At 41.5% G+C, this 21,212-nt stretch overlaps 1 protein-coding gene across 3 annotated transcripts in view; it reads left to right on the top strand.

The window, feature by feature from the left end:
* The first annotated feature begins 8,638 nt into the window (after positions 1-8,638).
* The window catches only part of sytl5 (synaptotagmin-like 5), a 34,969-nt gene continuing 22,395 nt past the window's right edge, over positions 8,639-21,212 (top strand). For all 3 annotated transcript variants that reach the window (XM_041057986.1, XM_041057988.1, XM_041057985.1), the window contains exon 1: positions 8,639-8,737. The gene's annotated coding sequence lies outside the window, so the exon portion shown is untranslated. The remainder of the gene's footprint in view (positions 8,738-21,212) is intronic.

The following is a 21,212-nucleotide window of genomic DNA, read 5'->3' as shown; positions in this document are numbered from 1 at the left end:
ATGAGCTTCAAGTGTCACAAGTGAAGAGCTGGTAAAACTTCAGTTCCAAAAACAGATAATAAATGGCCACAGTCTGTGCTTAATCAGTACTTGAGCTTCACTATGCAGAAAATCAGCACATCCACCTCTTAGATGCAGCAGACTCACTTCCTGGTCATGTCCTGTAGTTTGAAGAGCAGCTTGCAGACTTGTGCGATGTGGGATGCAACAGTCCTTCAGAGGTGAGGTCCGGAGATCTAGGCAGTGTCCAGGGCTTGGTGGATCAGGTCAGGCCACAGCATTCCCCTTCCAACCTTCCTTAAGGTTGGACATATGACTAAAATGGTGGAAAAAAAAAACAAAATTAGCAATAAGTAAAACACAGACTAAACCAAGCCTTCAACATGACCTCAGATCTTACCTATGCTTACCGCTCTTTCACTTCCTCTAATTTCCCCTGGCTCTGGTGTCTGCTGCGTTCACATACTTTCACAGGCTGTTGTGGAACAGTCCAGTGCATCCATCCCTGCAGGGTGGAAAGCCTGCTGGGAGTCTCCAAACTCATCCATCCATCAGTCCATTAACTAACAACTGCATCACATTCCAGTTCAGTATTGCCTTTAGAAGTCCTCCTCATCATCTTCTGCTGTGGTCTTTGCAAAGCCCTTCCACATAGGTTCAGTAGTAATTAGCAAGTCCAATGTCCTTACATACATGGAAACAGTCTGAGAAAACACGACTGTATTCGACTGCACTTTATACCTTTTGCAGACTAATCATATCAACAGGTTGACAGCTCCATGTCTTGGGCTCAGAGACAGAAAAGTAAAGATCAAGCACTACAGACTACAAGATTTTCTTCATCCAAGTGCCAAAGTTAAATAAATTCACAATAACAAAATACTATGAAAACAAAAGAATAAAAAAAAAAAACACACATAAATCTGTAAAGTCAAACCAAAATAAACAACATGATAAGTATATGGAAAAGGCACTAAAGGACAGAAAACTGACAGCATCAGCTGACAATTTGGGAGCAATGTGTGCAACAGACAATGTAAAAGAAAATGGCCTGGTTTAAAAGAGTAACACCATCACTGGAGGTTCAGCCACAGAATAAGGCCTCAGTTCACTCATATTTGAACTACAGCAGTTACAGAATCATTTAAACAGAATTTATAGTCTGTCCAAACAACATGTCTTCCTCACTCTGTTCCTTCAAGCACTGGAACAAGGCCTTAAATGTGTCTTCCCCTCTAGTGTCTTTGACATGGTTTTTGAAACATAGTGAAAGGTTTTTCAACATCTGTGAACATCTTTTCAGGTTTGCCTTCTGAAATGGCTGCCACTCTATTCAGATTTGTTTATAAAGATTAGCAGTTCTACTACAATACACAGCCTGTATTATTAGGTTTTCACAGTGGTCACTGCGTTCATCATCACCACTAGATTGAAAATGAAGCAAATATACCCAAACTGGGTGCATCTTTACAGTCATCTGAACTATCTGAGTCATCTCTCTGCCAGGCTTCCTTCCCTTACCCTGTCCACCACGCACTTAAAAAAAAAACAACAACAACGAACACACCTACACTTAAACCTGACCCAAATAAACCCCACGTTGCTTGATACTGCAGTGAATCTTGTCCGTGATTGACGATACGTAGCGCTTTACAGGGGAGGGAAAAGTTCCCCTGTCGGGAGGCCTCCCTATGTGCCGACGCCAAAAGACTTAAGAATCGCAAAACTTTTCCTCACCACACCTACTTCAACCCAGAAAAGTCCTACTCCAGTCTCCCCTTGGAACGAAACCTGGCAGTGTGAGACGAGTTAGTGTTTGACCTCAAAGTCCAACTCACCCTTCCTGTACAATAAAGCTTCTATCAAAATTTGGGTGGTGATTAATGGACAGCAATGCAACTATGCTCAGGACACAGGCTGAATACTATTAAAAAAAAAACAAAACTCTTACTTTGGAGGATCCCCAATCATCTACATCAGACCTTCCCGTGTACCCTCCACCATTTAATGATGGAAAACTTAGCAACTTGTGCAATCACAAATGTATCTTAGATGCCAATACAGATTGTAAATGCATTCATAAAACATCATCCATGCGCTGAATAACTGCTTGAGAAAGCCAAAATCACAGATCCAGCTGTGTTTGGTTTGCACTTTCCTGAGATCGTGTCCTCTTGAGGCATCACAAGTGAAGAGCTGGTCAAACTTCAGTTCCAACAACAGAGTTAATAAATGGTCAGTTTGTGTCACTTGAGCTTCACTATGCAGAAAATCAGCCCATCCACCTCCTGGATGCAGCAGACTCACTTCCTGCTCATGTCCTGTAGTTTGAAGAGCAGCTTGCAGACTTGTGCGATGTGGGCTGCAACAGTCCTTCAGAAGTGAGGTCCGGAGATCTAGGCAGTGTCCAGGGCTTGGTGGATCAGGTCAGATCACAACATTCCCCCTTCCAGCCTTCCTTAAGGTTGGACATATGACTAAAATGGAGGGGAAAAAAAAAACAATCATTAGCAATAAGTAAAATGCAAACAGATTCACCAATCCTTCAACATGACCTCAGATCTTACCTTTGGTTGCCGCTCTCTCACTTCCTCTGACTAATTTCCCCTGACTCTGGTGTCTGCTGCTTTCACAGATTGTGGTGGAACAGTCCAGTGCATCCATCCCTCCACAGTGAAAAGTCTGCTGGGAGTCTCCAAAGTCATCTATCCATCAGTCCATTATGTCAAAACCTCATCACATTCCAGTTCTGTATTGCCTGTGAAACTCCTCCTCAGCATCTTCTGCCATGGTCTTGTGATCTTTGTAAACCCTTCCACAGAGGCTCAGCAGTAATTAGCAAGTCCAATGTCCTGACGTACATGTAGACAGTGTGAGACACTAATGTCTCCTACTGCACTTTACACCTTTTGCAAACTAATCATATCAACAGGTTGACAGCTCCATGTCTTGGGCTCAGAGACAGAAAAGTCCAAATGGAAAACAAGAAATAAAAAAAAAATAAAATAAAATTGATAAAAAGATAAAAAAGACAAAAGAAATGATCAAGCACTACAGACTACAAGGTTGTCTTCCTCCAAAATACAAAGTTAAATAAATTCACAATAACAAAGAAATTTAAGAAAAAAGATAACTATGAAAACAAAATTAAAAAAAAGGAATTATACAAAAATAAGTAAAGTTAAACTAAAATAACATGAGAAGTATATGAAAAGGTGCTAAAGGACAGAGAACTGACAATTTGGGAGAAATGTGTGAAACCAACAATGTAAAAGTAAATAGCACAAATAAAGAGAGTAACACCATCACTGGAGGTTCAGCCACAGAATAAAGCCTCAGTTCACTCATAATCGAACTACAGCAGCTACACAGAAATTTAAGCAGAACTTATGGTCTGTCCAAACTTCAACATGTCTTCCTCACTCTGTTTCTTCCAGCGTCTCCTTGCTGAATAACCACTTGAGAAAGCCAACATCACAGATCAAGCTGTGTTTGGTTTGCACTTTCCTGAGACCGTGTCCTCTTGAGGCATCACAAGTGAAGAGCTGGTAAAACTTCAGTTCCAACAACAGAGTTAATAAATGGTCACAGTCTGTGCTTAATCAGCACTTGAGCTTCAGTACGCAGAAAATCAGCACATCCACCTCCTGGATGCGGCAGACCCACTTCCTGGTTGTGTCCTGTAGTTTGAAGAGCAGTTTGCAGACTTGTGTGATGTGGGCTGCAACAGTCCTTCAGAGGTGAGGTCCGGAGATCTAGGCGGTGTCCAGGGCTTGGTGGATCAGGTCAGGCCACAACATTCCCCTTCCAGCCTTCCTTAAGGTTGGACATATGACTAGAACAGAGGGGGAAAAAAAACAATCATTAGCAGTAAGTAAAAAGCAAATGGACCAAAGCTAACCTTCAACAAAACCTCAGATCTTACCTTTGGTTGCCGCTCTCTCACGTCTCCTGACTCTGGTGTCTGCTGCGTTCACAAACTGTGGTGGAACAGTCCAGTGCATCCATCCCTGCAGGGTGGAAAGTCTGCTGGGAGTCTCCAAAGTCATCTATCCATCAGTCCATTATGTCAAAACTTCATCACATTCCAGTTCTGTATTGCCTGTGGAACTCTTCTTCAGCATCTTCTGCCGTGGTCTTGTGATTTTTGCAAACCCTTCCACAGAGGCTCAGCAGTAATTAGTAAGTCCAATGTCCTGACATACATGGAGACAGTCTGAGAAGACACTATTGTCTCCTACTACACTTTACACCTTTTGCAGACTAATCATATCAACAGGTTGACAGCTCCATGTCTTGAGCTCAGAGACAGAAAAGTCCAAATGTAAAGTAAGAAATTAAAATAAAAAAAAACAAAAGAAATGATCAAGCACTAAAGAGTACAAGGTTTTCTTCATCCAAGTGACAAAGTTAAATAATTTCACAATGACAAAGAACTTTAAGAAAAAGAATAACTACGAAAACAAAATAAGAAAACCCCATACACATAAATATGTAAAGTTAACGTAAAATAAATAAAATGACAAGTATATGGAAAAGGTGCTAAAGGACAGAGAAGTGACAATTTGGGAGAAATGTGTGCAACAGACAATGTAAAAGTAAACAATATGGTTAAAGAGAAAAACACCATCACTTGAAGTTCAGCCAAAGAGTAAGGCCTCAGTTCATATTTGAACTACAGCAGTTACAGGATAATTTAAGCAGAATTTATGGCGTTTCCAAACTTCAACATGTCTTCCTCACTCTGTTCCTACAAGCACTGAAACGAAACCTTAACTGTGTCTTCATCAGATTAAAAAAAAAATTCTTTGTTCTTTCTAACATTCAGATTCTGATTAAACTAAAATACAGCACCTACTTGGAGGAAATGCCATCAGAGCCTGAGAGACGGCCAACACACCAACATGGCGGCTGTAGATGGCTCCTTGCTCACAATCTACCTTTTACCTCAACGGTAAACACTTCTATATATAGTAGACCTATGACACACACTTTCTTGTCTTACTTCTGTTGTGAGGACACATTGAAGCATAATGCCTTAGCTCCTTACCCTAACCTCACCTTAACTATCCAAACTGAAAGTTGATAGGAGGGTCTGACTTAAGAAAATGCCTGATTGTTTTTTTTTTTTCTTTTAAAGAGCTGCCTGTGTTATTTGTCTTTCCACACTTAATTTGTCTTATTTGAAGCATTTTGTCATGTGACATAACTGCTGACATATATCACTGTATATTCTGACAATCATCTGTCTGCTTTGGAAATTTGGTATTTAGGTTGGTCTGATCTGCCAATAAAGCTATTTGGGGGGGGGCTAAAACGCCCCAATGCTGGGCCCCAAGATCAACCCCTATGAGGCTGATTAGAGGGAGGGAGAGAGAGAGGTGTGAGTGTGAGTCTGTGTGTATTTATGTGTGAGACAGAAGGACAGAGACAAGGTAAAGTGACAGCACGGTGGCAGAGCAAACACCAAATACCACATACCTCTTGAAGACTCGGACAGCAGCCAGGTTGGAAGGATGGACAGGAACAAATTCTCTAGGAGGAAAAGTTATGGCGCGGCGGCCAGACATCCCAGCATCAAAGAAGTGAGAGTTGTATACCTCGTATAGCCTCTTCTCCCACGTAGTCAAAATCGACGAGCAAACAATAATCAAACATACAATAAACAAACAACCGCCCGACCAACAGTCCGATAGAGAGACATCCAATGGCAGCCACACTGGATGGACAGGAACAAATTCTCTAGGAGGAAAAGTTATGGCACGGCGGCCAGACATCCCAGCATCAAAGAAATGAAACTTATACCTCGTATAGCCTCTTCATCCAACGTTGTCAAAATCGACGCTACAATGCTGAGGAAGGGTTAGGGTTAGAGTGCAAGAGTGCGCAAGAGAGTGTGACAAACAGGCAAATGGTCGGGCGGACAAATAATTATGGCATGGTGACTGTGTGTGAGACAGAAAGAAAAAGAGGGTGAGACAGATTGGCACAGTGGCCGTGTGTGTGTGTGCGTTTGTGTCTGTGTGTGTGCATGTGTGTGCGCATGTGTGCATGTGTGTGCGTGTGTGCAAGAGACACACACACACACACAAACACACCGCAGCAGAATAAAAACTTCACTTACAATTAGTTGATTTCTTCTCATGCTGATCTGTTTGTGGACCTGAAAGAAGAAGAAGCAGCTCAGTCTGAGTCTGCAGGTCAGAGCCAGTTCACCTGTGAAGACACGGAGTGGACTGATCCTGTCCAACACTCTCTGTCACACACTCTGTGGACATCAGTTCACTGAATATAAATCCATCTGTGTGAAGCTTTATACACACACCTCACACTGATCAGAGAATAATAATTTCTCCTGCTGTGATCAAGCTTATGGAACATTCCTGTAATAGTTACTGATCATATAGGAGACTGTGATGTGTGAGTGAGGATGACTGTGGTGAAGCTGAAAGATGAAGATTTTCAGACTGACTGCAGGTGGTTTAGAGACCCGCAGCATGTTCTCTTCACTGAGCAGCGTTTCACAATCTGTAAATATTGTTTATTGATTAAATTCTGATCACCAGTAAAAAGGAAAATCAACACTGATCAAACTGATGACGGCATTTTTACCTTACGAGCTTCACTCAGAGCGAACCACCGCCCTCAGGTTCACCTTCAGCCAGGCCGCTGCTGCACCTGTGAGCCAAAGCAGCAGGTTAGCTCCGGACAGCCACTGTCCGCGCGCACTGACCTGCAGTTCTGGACTCTAATATAACTAATAAATGTTTATGTGGATAAAAACTCAGGACTTACAGGCCTGTCTCCACATACCCCTGATAACCTGAGCACATGGGAGGTGAACTGAGGGTTTACTAACCTGAACTGAGGAGGCCGCTGAGGCCTAATTATCTCAGTGCGGCTGCGCTGTCCCGCGTGTCATATTCAGCCTTTATCTTTACCACATGAACCACATTACGGTCCAGAATTTAAATTTGTCAGAGCACCAAGACTTAAGTAATGCAGGTGAGCTCCACCTTAAACCATAACCCCAGGTGGCACGAGCGCAACATGGCACCGTAAACTGTGACTGTCTTCGGAACCATGTAGTTGGCGCGCTCGTTGGGGGCTCGTCTGAAATCGTGGATTGAAATATTGTGGGTACTCACTTTTCGTAGAAAGTGCAGAAAGCCGTTTCCAAGCCGTCCGTCCAAGATGAGCAGTGCGATGGAGACACGCGCACTGAGGCTGTGTGCGCGGGCGTGAGCAGAAAGTGGCGTCTGTGGCTCACACGGTGGAAAGGCCTCTGTTGCAGCATCTGAAGAACAGAGACTCACTGTCTGATACACCTGGTCTGATACACCTGCTCTGTTTCCCTCAGTGTGCTCGCACTGTCTCCATACTCACTCAGAAACTCGGTGGAAGTCTGTGTTCCGCGCACACGCGCTCTCCTCTCCTCCAAAATCGGCGCGGTAATGGCGGACTGGGTGCACGGCGTGTTGGTCTCAGTGGTACCGTGGTTTAGCTAAACTACGAGCTGAAACCAGCTCCAACACACGGCTCAGCGTCCGTCCGGTTTTATCAGGTTACACACTGACTCAAAGTCCCGGGTTTTCACCCGATGAACAACAGTATTTCACAGATTTGAAAGAACTCACAAACAGCACCTCCATATTCCCCTATTTCTGGCGTCTTCCCGGCCTGCACCTGGCCCTTTTTAAGTCCCACCCCTCTAACAACCAGGTGGGTCGTCATCTCTGATTGGCTAATGGTTTGGCCAGACCATTAAATCTCAGGTCATGTATTACGAAAAAAACATAGAAACCAATAGGAGTGTGAGATTCAGCAAAATTTGGTATGATCCCATACCAAGTAAATACAGGGCCAGTACTGCTGATACCCATACCAGTATCAATACTTTTATACTCATAAAAACAGCTTATCTACTTTTGTGTAGGGCGGAGCAATGCGTCATAATGACGTGAATGCAATATGCAAACTTGAATGAAAATTGAAACTTTGAATTTTCATGATCATTGAATGATTTTGTGATTTTTCAATTTTCAATTAGTTGATGATGATTATTAAGATTAAGCTTTATTAATCCCCGTGGGGAAATTCGGTTGTAGCAGCAGTCACAAGGAGCAATAAATAAATATACTGTATAAAGGAAAAATAAACATGGAAAAGAAATACAATATATACAGGAGGGGATCTTATATACACATACATACACACACACACATAACAGCAGATAATTGCACATATATACATACATATGTATGTATGTATATACATATATATACACACCACACACCACAGAAATCCGCAACACACAATGTACCACCAATGACAACAGGGAGTTTCCAGGAAGCTATTCAGAGCCCAGCACTGCAGGATTTTTGCCTTGGTTTTGGACGGAATTCTCCTTTAATTGGGTCATTACGTTTATTACATACAAACAGTAGGAGCAGAAACAAATGTCGCATTGTCAGAGATAAGCTTATTTGTTAGGATTGCCTGCATGCCACACACACACACACACACACACACACACACACACACACACACACACACACACACACACACACACACACACCACGCCCCCTCCTGTCGGGAACACCCTGGCTGTGGATCTCTGCCTTCAGACGGTGCCGAGGCGCACCGACACACTCACGTACTGTCCCCGGATCTCCGGACTGACTCTTCCTCTCCAGCCCGCCGTGTTCTCCTGCTCACCTCTGTCCGCAGCCACCAGGTAGGACACCACCGCTCTGCAGGTCAACCGGCAACACTCCGGGACACCAAACACCGCCGTGGTTTCTCCGGCATATGGCACGTATGGTCAGCCGCTACCGCTTGTTTCCAGTTAATGATGTTTTATTTATGTCTTTTCCTTGTTTTGTTTTTTTTTTCTTGGCGAGGGGGAGGGGGCGATCTGTCCAACATCACGACCACGACCTCGGAGGATTAATCTCACATTAACGGGACCAGACAGCTCACTTCCCACTGAAAGTTAGGCGCGTTTGGGCAGGTGCAATGCAGCAAAAAAAAGCCCCTTTTCTTTTCTTGTTGCCTCCGCTGGCTGCGGCGGTAGATTTAACCTCCAGTCAACTCAGGTGAATTCTGTTGTCTGTTGGGAATGTGTTGCATGAATTAACTTCTTCCAGCAACCCAAGAGACGGATGGAAAGGTAGGACACCTGTCGCATAATAATAATATTAATATGCAGGAGTTAGAAGAGACGGACAGTGGATAGATCAGTTAATCACCTGACATTTTCTTTAAACAGTAACTAGAGGAACCACTTTAATGTTTCTTTAATACGTTAGTGCTTCAGAGTTGATAAATAATAATGACCATATCCGTGGTAGTTTAATGTAGAGTCACCAGCACGTCCCAGAGCTTTTCAGGGATGACTGGTGTTACTGAAAAGGCGACAGACACACAACACTGAACTGAGGTACTGGAGACTGAGGCGTTTCTGTTATTTAGTGTACTCCCATTGATATGCATGGCGTGGCCAAAATAATAGAAACACGTCTGCAAAACGCAGTACAATTCACAAACTTCCCCACAGACCACAGTCTCCAAAATGGCCATAAAGTTGAATCAACACCTTTCTGAGACACTTACGAATTGTCTGCAGCGTTGGCTCCTTATCGGACATAATGCTCAGTATCTGTGTACCAGGACTGGAGAGGTGTAAGTTATGCCGGATGCTCGTTCGAATTCAGAGGTGAGGTTTGCCTCAGATTAGCCGGTGTTGGTGCTTGTGTTTGATGCTGTCACTCACAGCACTTGAGGGGAAAATGCTGATGAGACATCCAGTTGTGGTTGAACTTAAAAGAGATGGAAAGCTTCTTTTGGGAAATGTTGTCTGCAGTACGTGAAGCAGAAATTCAGCTCCAGAAGTCCTGACTGGAAGATTTGAGAGTGGCAAACTGAATTGCATGATGCATAAAGGATGTATGTAAATTGCATTAGGGTTGTAGGAGTTGCTTTTTTGGGGGGCGCGAATTTAGGGCTGCAGCAAAAGCTTAAACTTTATCGATTATAGAAATTTGACAGGTTCTCTGGCATGTGACCACTCTACTAATCGTTTCAGCTGTAAACTACTTGCTTATTCAAAAATTCTGAAAATGATATTAGTAATATAATAATAATAATATTTTTTCTTATAACTGATCAGTGGACAAAAATTTGAACGATTTTTTATTTACAAACATGAAAAATATTTTTGCATAATAAAAAAGGACTGAAAGGAAGAGGACATAATTGGAAATACGCTGATTCACACATTCCTTTTAATATTTATCAGATTAGAAAAATGATTGTCGATTATTCTTGCGCTGATGAAGTAATCAAATGACTGACTACTTACTCAGCACAATTACATTTCAATACACGTATTATTTGGTTAAATACTAGCACAGATTGAGTGTAGAAAGAGGTCTACCCCTTAGGTCAAAACATGTTGAATAATTCTTGGTTTAGTCTTATTTGCTGTAGTTATTTGGGGTCACGTGTCAGTCTGTACATTTTAATTAGCCAGTTTAAACAGCCAGGGTATGAAAATATAAAAGGCCAAATCAGCCTTACAAACAGGCCATTAGACCTGTCGAGGCTGTTGGCCAAAGTGGCTTCTTACACTGACAAAGTAGCCACAGACAGCCCTCGCTTTCTGTCAGCCATCATTCTTGAGCCTGGCTGGGAAAAGATTAAGTCTCTCAGCTGTAAATTAAAACAAAGCAGTTGTACTAATGAGTTAAAATGACACTCATGAGTTCATATTTCATTATTAGTTTCATTATGAAGCCTCATTAGTGGATGTAATATTTAAGTAAGCTGTCTCTTTAAGGTTTACATACAGTATGAGCTTTTGTCCTAATGTTAAAACTGGCACAAAAAAGAAGCATCCCTCACAGATTTTACATTTACATACACATTTACAACAAGCTTTTACAGTGTAAGATACCCTGCCATACTGTAATTTGTCATAGTGACGCTTCCCTAAATTGGTTTCATTTGGCTTTGACTATAAGAAATAGATGCGGTATCTGCTGAGGCTGTTTTATCATTGTCACAGGGAGAATGCCTCCCTAATGATAACCGAGCTCACACAAGGCTAGAGGGGGAATAAATGGGTGAATAGAGGAGGAGAGAAGCCAGGGAATGTAGGGAATCCCTGATTTCTCTACACGCAAGCAGCAGAGCTCATCCAGCAGAGCAGAAAGAAAGCCCTAGGGAGTGCAGTCACACAGCATTAGAGGTCTGCGTCTCCAAGATCTGGCAAGACAGAGCAGAGGTGTGTGTGTGTGTGTGTGTGTGTGTGTGTGTGTGTGTGTGTGTGTGTGTGTGTGTGTGTGTGTGTGTGTGTGTGTACATGCATTATTATGGTAGGCATTTCTGTGTCAGGCTGTAGCTCATGGTGCCAGACTGATGTACTCAGCCCTACAAACTGAAACACTGAGAGTGAAAAACTCATAGTCTGACTTTTTCTTGTCTGTTTTACCACCCAAAAAAATATTAAAGTAGATAATTGAAGGGTACAATTTTAATGAAAACGGCATGTAAAATTTGCAGGAACTACAAAACTGAGCTAAAAACCCAGAAGAACCACGGTAACAGCCATAAACGGCTAAACATACTGACCTCATTCCAATTCAGAGGTGGTTTTTTGCCTCAGATAAGCAGGTGTTTTGCTTGTGTTTGATGCTGCTAGTCACAGCACTTATGGGGAAAATATTGAAGATTGAAGATTAAAGAGATGAGGCCTCTCTGAGAAGATGTCCGCAGTAGGATTTGTAGCCTCTTATCTGGACCAGAGGTCTAGATAGGAAGGTTTGATGTTTGCATACATGATGCATGCAAGAGGTATAAATTACATTTCAGGCTGAAATTTATAATTATTTTCATGATCAGGCGCTCAGTTTGTACTAATTAGTTAATTGTTAATTCCAGAAAAATGTGAAAAATAACAATTTTAAAAAGATACTGTATTTATGATTAGATGAAAGAGAGAAAAGCAACAAATCCTCACATTTAAGAAGCTGTAACAAGCAAGTGAAAATTAGCTTGTGATATAGCCATAGCCAGCATAAGCTGAAGCTAAAGCTAAATTTACATGTTGATTGTACCCTAGTTGGTAACCTGCCATTTTAATAAACTAACATATTGACTAATCCACATAATCCACACTAAATGAGGCAGTAATTTAGTGTGGTTAAGCTACCAAAATCACATATTTAAATCTATTAAATTGTATAGATTTAAATATGAATATTAATAGTAGTACACAAATATAAACTTGTACACAAATATAAACTTGTTAAAATTACCAAAAAAGAGCACATATTGTTATATGTACTCCATTTCCCCACAGTATTGTTTAAGTATCATGCCAAAATAATTAGCCCGAAGAACTAAATGGTCTCACTGATTTTACCCTAACTTTTACCTATAATCCATTTTAATAAACCAGCATCTTAGTATTTGGTTTAGTTAATGCTGCATGCAGGCAATGTCGGCAGAATCGGAAGAACAAGAACAACAGACATTCTGATCTGAGTGTGTTCATGCATTTGTCATACCAGATAAACAGGCTAAATTAGCTATTTTTATGGAGCTATATATTTGTAGCAGTTCTAGCTATACATAGATTACATAAAATTAGCTGAAACGATTGGTGTTAATACTGGATTTTATTTTGATGTAACAGCAATCGGTGGTGCATTTGCATCCATTCTGCCATTAGCTTGTCGACATGTCTGTGGTTCTTTGCATTAAATTAGGAGGCATCGTTAGTGTCAGAAATGAACATTACCTGACTTGTAATTACAAGTTAAAGACTGACACGAACAGTTTTCCCCACTCCACTCAACTAAATGTATTAAATAGTAGACCCATGTATTAAATTGATTTTGATATAAATACTAGTATGGACAGACATAGCAAAGCAGGGATATATTTAATTTCTACAAATAAACTTGAAATGAACAATAAAGCAAACCCATTTTTGTTGGTGTAGTGCATTTACAGCCTGAACACGTTAAACCTTTTTTCTTAACTTCACTGCTTCTGTAGTTTCTGCTCTCTGCCTTTATAGAGCCGTAGTAGCGTTGGCATCATCTTTGTCTCTCACATAAATCCTATTTATATTGTCCACTCCCTCGTATTCTGACAAAGAGCTGTAACAGGAGACGTGTTGTGGAGATATGCACATAGTCTGCCTTTAAAACATGAGCCAGATTGAACATTATCTTATTATACCTATTATAATTTATGTGATCATCTGCATTATTATATCCAGATTAACCCTGAGGTGCTGTAACAAAGCTTGTCTGTGCTGCTGCATTGAATAATGTCTGATGTCTGTAGTGCCTGCCGTGTTGTGCAGGGTTTCCCTCCCTCCCTCCCGCTCGCTGATGCCTCACTTATCCATGGCTCTCTAGTGCATGCTGCTTACCCGTTTGGTATGCAGCTTATAGCCCCATATGGAGATACATCGCATCCCCGTTCAATCACGGCCGCAGTGAGGCAATCAGTGGAAGCCTGTCCACTCACCGGCCCTGCTGCAGATGTGGGAGAGGAGGGAAAAAACACACATCTCAAAAGCAGAAATGTAATTTGGAGGCAATGCTGAGAGGAATGACTCAGTTAAGTAATAGATTGCAGGGAGTGATGTTTCTGTGTTACCCTCCCTAAAGCTCTAATGTGAATGGACACATTCCTCTGTGGGCGCTTTGCGCTACTGATGTTGAACCGAACCTCTGAGGGTTACAATTGGATGATGGGGCACTTCAACCTAGAAATTAGGTAAATGCGGGGATGCGCACACGCAGTTCTCAAAATAAACCCTTTTGTTTAAAATTACATCATTATTTTATTATTTCTCAGTACCAGCATCTTGACCAGTGTGTGATGTGTGGAAAAGTCAACACAGCAGAATGTAATTCAAACACGGACATTAAAAACACTCATTGTTAGCAAGTCATGCACATCAAGGTGTTCAATCAATAAATATATTTGAACAGATTAAGACCAGCTGTAATAACATCACTGGGTTTTAGCTTCATATTTAACGGAGAGATGAGAGTGGTATCAGTCTTCTCATCTCACTCTGGGTAAATAAAGAAAATCTATTTCCCAAACTGTCAAGCCACTGCTTAGCTTAGCTTAGCATAATGACTGGAATTAGGGGGAACTGTTAGCATGTCTTGGTCTATGTCTAAAAAATGTCAAATTATAAGTACAAGAAACCTGCACCTGAACTCCCTGTTTATCTTCTGTCAAGGTATTAGGCGATGTTTTCTTCTTCTTCAGGTCAAACTGAGCACTCTTATCAATACAAGGTAGAAGCTCTATGATGTCATTACAGGTGGAGACCCACAGGTGTAGGATTAAAACATAGTTCTCAGTTTCATGCACATTTTAGTCACATAATCTTGAGCATTAATCACCAGTTTCAGTAGCATTTCCTAACAACCTCACCCATATTTGCTGTAAAGGGCAAAGTCCATAATGAAATGTCTGTATTCACTGGGTTGGTTCATACCACTGAGATGCAGTGTCTGTAAAGATACACGTGATAGAAGTAAAAGTGACGTATTTTGCTTTTGTCTTTTGATTTGTGTGACCGTGTGTTGGTGTTTTGTTCTCCTTGTATTCAGCTGTCTACTTGTTTTCCTCACAAGAGGAGTTCAGTCATTTGAGCGCCTGTAATTAGCTGTTTTATTTCCTCGGATAGTGGAGTTGCATTGTGTACCTGATTGTAAGAGCCATCTGGAGCGTCACTTAGAGGTGTCCTGTGTTGAGGAGGACATTCTTGATACAAAACGTGGACCAAACAAGTCCTTCAAATTAAACGACTAAATACCTTGCTAGTCCATGCTCTCTAGCAACTACACACATAATTGTTTTCTGATCAGACACCACAACAGGGCAACATCATTTGCCTGTGTCAAAAATCACCAGCCAAATGTTTCACTGCCTGGAAACCATAAAGCCGTTCTTTTTGATGGCTTGTGACTGATCTGTAAAGCATTAGAATATGATTTACTAACCATTAATAAAGCCATTAGTTACAGCTAAGCCTTCATAAATGGTGCCTTATTAGAAAGGAAGGAAGCAGCTAATTGAGGAGTGCAAGTTTCTGGAGCATCTTTGAACTTTAAAGTGACACTTATGTGATAATTCAGTAATTGTCTGTGAATGTGCCAAAACACAGATCAGGATGCCCTTTCTGTCAAAATGTCCTGAGCTCTAAATATTGGCTGCTGCATGCTCTTTATTTTACACATGCAGCTGTTTTGACACATGGCTAGGTTTTTCCTAAAATGCGTAGGATGCTGCGAGGTGGCATGTGGAACTGAAAGTGCTTTGTTGTTTACAGTTTTATTTTCACAAGTAGTGTATTTGAATGAATGTCACGACGTCACGGCCAGCTGAAATTCACTCAGCCACCATGATCCTGAGCAAATGAACCCCTATGACATTCTCAAAAGAGAAAAAAGGAGTGAAAGGACCAGTTAGATGTGTGGCTACTGATGCTCTCTCGATTTGATACTAAAGATAAATGTGGTAAAATGCTTTTAAAATCTAATAGTGCTCTAAACCTGCAGGTTTCAAGGTACAAACTCGTGCCTAAAACTGGAGTTTTGTCTTTGCTGAAAGAATCATTGATCTGTCCTGGAGGCACAGCCAGTCCAGTCACCCATCTGTCCACCAAACACAGAATTTCATTGTGCACAATGGCAAAGGGCTAATCTTAAAAAAAAATTATAATCCATTAGTATCCACTCAGCTTTAAATTACGCATGATGTTCAGATGTTACACTCTGATTAATGGTAACCCTGCTCTGAACACACTTTCAGAGAATTCCCTTCTTTCCATTAGCCGGTAGTGCTTTGAAACGACGAAGCACGGTGAAATGTGGCAGGCAAGCAGCAGTTAAACAGGACTGGAGTGCTATGAAATATTCAGACATGTTGGTGAAAAGAGGGAGAGCTCTCTCTCTCTCTCTCTCTCTCTCTCTCTCTCTCTCTCTCTCTCTCTCTCTCTCTCTCTCTCTCTCTCTCTCTCCCTCTTTCTCTCTCTCTCTCTCTCTCTCTCTCTCTCTCTCTCTCTTCTCTGTGAGGAAACAGCAGCAACAGAGGCCATGACAGAAACTGGGTTAATAACATCCAGCCTTGATCTAAAAATCTCTCATCTCTTGTTCTTTAAGTGCTCATAGTAACAGCACAGAAATATTGAACACGTGTCTGGAAAAACAAAAGGGTTTTGCAGCAGGAAGGTTTTCCTGTCATAAAAGGTGCGTATCATAAAAGATCAAACATGCACATAATTCTTGGTTTTTTTATCTTAGTTTTATCTGTTGATAATTTCTGAAGTTTTTTTTTTTTTTTTACCTCAGGAATATACAGTGAATATCTGCTAATGGTAAAAGAAAAGCTTTGGTAATGATTTGGTTCCCAAAGGCTAGAGATTTCAGATACTATGCAGTGTGTGTGTGTTTATCCAACAACTCGACTGCCTGCACTTGAGTTGTCTCACAGTTTCTGTCATAAGCCTTAGCAGTGCCAGATCTGTGGCATAGACAGCAGACGGTGGCTTCAGATCTGGACCTTTTTCACTGCAGTTTTGGAGGAATAAATTAGCCTGATCCACACTCCAGACACAAGAAAAGCTGAAAATTGACAGAACAAGGGTCACCGCTTGTCTGTGGCATCTCCGTCACCTGTCTCATAGAAGCTGTTGTCCTCTGTGTAATTAATCTCATTAAGAAACACACTAATTTATAGAGGGTGCAGATGGAGATTGGAAAAGGAGAAGAGGGGGAGAGTTTGGGTAGATAAGTAATTTGCATTGAAGATTTTAAGAACAACAAAGAGAGAAAGAAGTGAATAATTATTTAGATTTGTGTCAGTGTCATTTTAAGAAGATAATTATTGTCTTTACAGCATGATTTTCCTTTGTTAGTATCACCAGGATCATACTTCATGCAGAGAGGTTGTGATATTATCAAGGATATGGCTGTTTAACAATGGATGATTGAAATGTAAAGCCCTGTACTGCAGGCAGTGTGTTTGCCTGACTGTGGATGCTTTTATTAGTGGCATGCACCACAGCTGGGAGTTAAAGTATATCAAAATAAAACTGAATATTAATACTAACACAGTGTATTCATTGGCTGACTACAATGTTAGCATTAGGGCTAACCACCTTGAAATAATGCGCGAACACTCCCAAGTTGGAATAAGGGGTGTTTTTCCTGTTCTTCTCACTCTGCCGATTTTGTGCAAATGCAGCATCACACTGAAGTAAGATGGTGAACATGGTAAATGTGATATCTCCTAAATATCAGCTTCTTAGCATGCTGTTATGGTTCAGCTAGATGCACCGCTGTGCCGAAGTCAGAGGTGCTGCTGTGGCTGTAGACTCATACGCCAGATGCTGTGGAGATTAAGCCTGATTTTAACCCCAAACCAATAGCTGCCCCCAATAAACTAAGTTGCATGTGAGCCACATCAGCTACTGTGTGATTTTCACTGGGGGTCTGATTACTCTTGTTATTCTCTGCATTGCACTAAGAATCAAAGGCTGCAAAATCCGGTAAAGGATGTTTTGAGTCAGCAGCTCTTTGTTTGTCACTCTCCACCAGCTTTATAGTTCCCAGCTCATTCCCAGCAAACTGTTTCAGGCCTTTTTTTTTTTCTTTGGTGATAAATCGTACAAAAAAAATGTTATACTAAAGTCAGAACATTTAACCAACATAGAAGTAATCACTGAGCACCTGGTTTGACTGTCTTACTCCTTTCCCACTTTAACGTCCTGATCTCCTGTTCTCTTCCTGGTAGTCTTTTATTCCATGAGTCACACTCAACAACACAACACAACCAACCAAACCTGTCATCCATTTTCTGCTGGTCTGTTTGGAGGAGAGGCAGCCTTTTCCTGAGTCCATGATGCCCTTTCCTCTTAATTAGTGGGTGAAATGACACAAACAACCTTTCAATGTGAGGACAATAAGCAGCATACAGATAAGAATAATGCAGGAGAGTTCACTGAAGGCGATAGTAGGCGAGCCCAAAGTGGAAGGAGGAGTGCTGCGAGTGTAAGAGAGGACAGCTGACAGGGGGGCTCTGGATAACGTTTTTAGAGGCACTAACTCTGTTGGTTTGTTTTTCCTATTTTCTGCTCCATTGAGCCCTGCAGGAAACTGCAGAGGCCTGCAGGCTTGATAGGTCATTACTGACAGTACCTCCTTGGAGAGCTGTAATATTACGGTGGCAGTGACATGTGCTCCATGGCTGTAAGGGCAGCATTTTAAATGTTAGTCATGGTTCAGCAGGAACTGCCTCAAACAATAGTGGTTGTCAAACACAGAGGCTGTGAAAGGCAGTGGTGGAGGAAATACTCATACTATTTACTTAAATAAAACAAGTAATACAGTAATATAAAAATACATTTAAGTCCTGCTCTGAACATTTTACTTGAGTAAAAGCATGCATGTGTTAGAAATAAGAGGGTTTAAGGCTACAGCATGCAACTTTTTTCTGAGATTTTTTTTTTTTAGTCAAAATATGTCTTAATATGGAGAGATACTTTCAAAGGCTTCTGTGACCCTGACTCAACAACTGGAATTTTCCCTTTTGAGAGAGGTGGAGGTGAAAATATCTCCATAAAGCTATTTTTTCACTCTACTACTACTCTACATACGTCTGTTTTCATATGTAAAAATGAAATGCCTTTGTGGAGATACTGTCAGCAAATGTGTGATGTTATCAGCATTTGAGTGATTATCGCGTCTCACCCCTCACAGTGGCGGAAGCCTCTTCACCCTGGCCATTCAGAACAGCCATAAACGCTTTTGTCTTGGTTTTACTTCAAGCAATACTCCTGCTCAAATGATGGCTGCTGTTCTGGTGGAAACTAACATTCTTTTAGCTGCAATTTGACATCACCGCCCTCCCTGTAGACTCATAATCAGAGACAAAAGGCCAGATCTGGCAAGGACAGCGTGCTAGTCAGCATTACATGAAGTGTCAGGCTTGACAGACGCGAGTTATTCATATCGGTGTCTAATGTTCCTTCATTACCTTTGAGCCAACCGAGTAATTAAGGTTTGAAATTGGATTCTGATTGACAAACCACGATGGGCTGCGTTTCGGCGGAGTCATTGACATGCAGAGAGTTCAGAGGCTGAGGAAGAGTGACGTGAATGTTTGCAGACAGATCCTCGCTTGATTGGCACTGGCATGGACAGGTCTACAGGCAGGGGAAAGGGGGTCATTAATGCACTGCAGTGGTGCGGATATGTTATCTGCCCCGAGGTGTTGCGTGTGTGTATATAAATGCGTTTGTGTGTGTGTGTGTGTGTGTGTGTGTGTGTGTGTGTAAGCAAGAGAAAGAGACAGAGAGAGCAACAGAAAGACAGACAGAGAGGTCACCGCTTAAATGTAAAATACACACAGGCAGGGATACTTTCCACTCAGATAAACACGTCATGTATCATTGAATGTGCCATTCGTTTGCTTCTAAGCCCAAAAACATCCAATGTTTCTTCCCAGAAACCTTTCCAGTTTCCTCCAGCACACCAGATCTCATCTTGAGCTTTCTGTGAAGACGATGTCTACCTATTGATTTCACCTCGCTGTGAACACAGGACCACATCCGGTCTCAGGAAGTGGATTACATGCAGGGAGATCCACAGCTGAGATAGCTGGGTAAATGTTATTTGCTTCATTTCCTTTAAGTCGAGATAAGCTGGGCGAGCTGGAAACTGTTGAGATAGAGCAACATGCATGTGGATCTTTGTCAGAATCTGTACGGCACTCTGATGTATAAGACACAAATCACAAGGAAGATACTGTGTGTTTGCTTTCTGCTTTATAAAGAGCACTTTCATTCTGTTGAAACACTGTTTGTAGACACGCTGTTGTAAATTTGATTGGCCCGACTCTCGGTTTTAAAAAACGCTTTCTCAAGAGCTTTGTGCTACATCTCGTCCTCTTACTTAGAAAAGCAATTGAATTTTATGTCTGCCGAGTGTTTCTGTGCTTTGATCATAACTGCATCTGTCATCGTTGTGATATTTCCCCCTGGAGTTACTCCTTGAATAAATGAGTCGGGCACATTCAACACCCTGGCTGGTTTTAAAGTCCAGTTTGTTCTGCTGCCCTGTGTGATTCTTCCTTTCACAAGAGGCACTGAGCAAGTAGCTGTTGCTTTTATCCTGAAGAATTCATGTTTAGGTATCGAGAAATTTGCAGTACTGGTGGTACTAGCTCACAGAGTGTATCCAAAAGTCCAATACTTGTGTGGGAATTAATTTCGAAAGGAGTGATTTTCTCTTTGCATGAGAAGGAAAATATTACGAACCAGAATAGCAGCAGTAAAATTCTTTTTTTTCAACAATGCAATTCATATGACAAAACCAGAACTAGGACTAGGTCATTTACTTAAATAACTGAAGACTATAATGAGTAAATAGTGTAGTATGTTGTGGGGGACTATTTTTACCTATGGATTAATACACATTTGGTGTTTATGCAGCAGGATGGTGCAAAATAAACTACAATGCCTGTGTTCTGAAGGAACATGTCACCCAGAACAGATGCATTTTTTTAAAAATAGTTTTTGTATTTTTGTGAAGCTCTGTGGCGTGTGAGAATAAGACATTGCAAGCTATATGCACAGTATCAAAGAAAGAAACTGGTAAATTATGGCAATTCCTATATAGAAAGAATGCAGCATATGCATGGATGACGGGTTGGTGATTAAAGACGAAGAGGAGATACCTAGAGTCCAGAAAACAGCCCCCACTTGTTAAAGCAGATAAGACAGAGATATAGTATATCTGTATATGTCATATTCTGTGTTGTGTGCCATGACACTGGTGTAAGCAGCTGTTATGTGTGTCATTACTGACCTTTATTGATGAATTATTAATGCTTTCTATACTTAGAGTGTGCCATTGTGTGTTTGTGTGTGTCTGCTCCATATAAAACCCTGAGTCTGGCTGCAGCCGGCAAAAGGAGGTCTCTGGCTGACTCGAAGTGACCTGCTATAATCTGCTGGTCACCAGAGACGCTCTCTGCCACTCATCATCGCCGTCTATGGCCATCTGTGTCACATTAATGATTCAGGAAGAAAACGTCCAGCATCCTGTGTTACCACAGGGGGGGGATATAAGGGTTATACATTAAAACAAAAGGAACCGAGCAACGGT

The sequence above is a fragment of the Toxotes jaculatrix genome, chromosome 15 (assembly GCF_017976425.1).
Source record: "Toxotes jaculatrix isolate fToxJac2 chromosome 15, fToxJac2.pri, whole genome shotgun sequence".
NCBI lineage: Eukaryota > Metazoa > Chordata > Actinopteri > Toxotidae > Toxotes > Toxotes jaculatrix.
The sequence above is the reverse complement of the archived record's forward strand: the minus strand, read 5'-3'. Positions and strand labels throughout refer to the sequence as shown.